This window comes from Cervus canadensis, chromosome 29, assembly GCF_019320065.1.
Source record: "Cervus canadensis isolate Bull #8, Minnesota chromosome 29, ASM1932006v1, whole genome shotgun sequence".
Lineage (NCBI taxonomy): Eukaryota > Metazoa > Chordata > Mammalia > Artiodactyla > Cervidae > Cervus > Cervus canadensis.
In genome coordinates, this window is record NC_057414.1 from 16,865,340 (window position 1) to 16,867,307 (window position 1,968).

The 1,968-nt window shown below is 40.7% G+C and overlaps 1 pseudogene; it reads left to right on the plus strand.

Annotated features, from left to right (window-relative positions):
• Window positions 1-1,170: 1,170 nt before the first annotated feature.
• LOC122431151 lies at window positions 1,171-1,601 on the plus strand (annotated as a pseudogene).
• The last annotated feature ends 367 nt before the right edge of the window (window positions 1,602-1,968 follow it).

Genomic DNA, 1,968 nt, shown 5'->3' on the forward strand with positions numbered 1-1,968 from the left:
AAAATCACCATTTTGTTATCCTAATGATAGAACCGATTAAGGCAAAGATCAGTAAAGGATGACAGCATTAGATGAGAGGCTTATGGGGGACTTTAGTGCATTTCTTGATACTGAACTCTTTTAGCTTTTTCTGGTCTGTATATCTCTTGATCTCTCCTTCAAACCTGAATGATAGCTTTGCAGAATATTTTTGCTTGTAGGGTTTTTCCTCCCATCACATTTTGGGGAGCTTATTCTATCATGAGGCCACTGGTGTTGGCAAGCGCCATGTTGGAGTCCTTCCTATAGTTTATTAGTCCCTGGACCTGAATGGGCCCACCAGTTGGTGGGCACCAATTCTGGGATTTCCCAGGCTACACAGCTAACCGCGCAGCTGGCCTGCTGGTGGGTAGAGCTGTGTCCCTGTGTTTTAGAGCCTGAGAGATTTTGTGTGTGCCCTCTAAGAGTGGAGTTTCCATTTCCCACAGCCTTCTGACTCTCCTGAAAGTAAGCCCTGATGGCCTTCAAAGTCACATGTTCTGGGGCCCTATCTTCTTGTTACAGGACCCTTGGTCAGGGGCTCAGAACACTTTCTCCTTGGGAAGAAACTCTGCCATTGTAACTAACCTCCCATTTGTGGGTTATGGGTCTTGAGTATAATGCAGCTCCACCCCTCCTATCTAATTGTGATTTCTTCTTTATATCTTTAGTTGTAGAAGATCTTTTCTGCTAGTCTTCAAGTAGTTCTCATAGTTGCTCTGTAAACAGTTGTAATTTGGGAGGAGGTGAGCTCAGGGCCTTCCTACTCTGACATCTTGGCCCTTCCCTAGAAAAAAACAGCTTATGGAGAAGTTTACAATGGAGAGATCTAGCTGACACCACCTGAATCTGCTGATCAGTCTTAACTTGCTAACAGTGAGATCACCAGATGGTATGTGCTTCTTGAGATTCCCCCCAATGGAAAACAGAACCTGAATCTAACAAGCCTTTTAGGACTAACCTCCAGTTTACATGAAATACAGGAGGTAGAGCCTCAAGTTTAAGTGATGCCACAAGGACATAAACAGATAAACTCAGAATATATCCATAGGATAGTCTATAGAACAATTGAACTAATTTAATCAGGAAATCAATGGCATAAAGAAAAATTAAAAGTTGGGGCAAGGTTTTTCCTCTTCTGGGGAAGGCATCTAGAGGCATTCAGGATGGTGCAGCGTCTGACGTACTGTCGTAGGCTGTCCTACAATACAGCTTCTAACAAAACCAGGCTGTCCCGAACCCCTGGTAATAGAATTGTTTACCTTTATACCAAGAAGGTTGGGAAAGCACCAAAATCCTCATGTGGTGTGTGCCCAGGCTGACTCAGAGGCGTTCGTGCTGTGAGACCTAGAAGTTCTAAAACGAAGAAACACGTCAGCCGAGCCTATGGTGGTTCCGTGTGTGCTAAATGTGTCCGGGACAGGATCAAGCGCGCTTTCCTTATTGAAGAGCAGAAGATCGTTGTGAAAGTATTGAAAGCACAAGCACAGAGTCAGAAAGCTAAATAAAAAATGAACCATTTTTGAGTAATAATAAAAAAAAAAAGTTGGGGCAAGGTGAGGAGAGATTGTTCTAGATTTAGAAAGACTCAAAAGATATAACCATCAAACACAAAATATAGAACTCACCTGGATCCTGATTCTAATGAGCCAACTATAAAAATATATATTTCTTTAGATATATAGTCCAAGAATAAGATGATATCAAAGAATTACCACTCCTGTTAGGTGTGTTTCTGGCAGAGTGGTTTTATAAGACAATATTCATATATTAGAAATGTGAAATGAAGTATCTAGAGGAGAAATAATGAGGGCTTTAAAGTACTTTCACAGAAAAATAAGAAGATAGATAAGGCAAGTGTGGCAAAATCCTAATTATTATTGAATTGGATGATGGGTATATTTTGTACTATTCTCTCCAATTTTATTTATTTGAAATTTTTTTGTATTA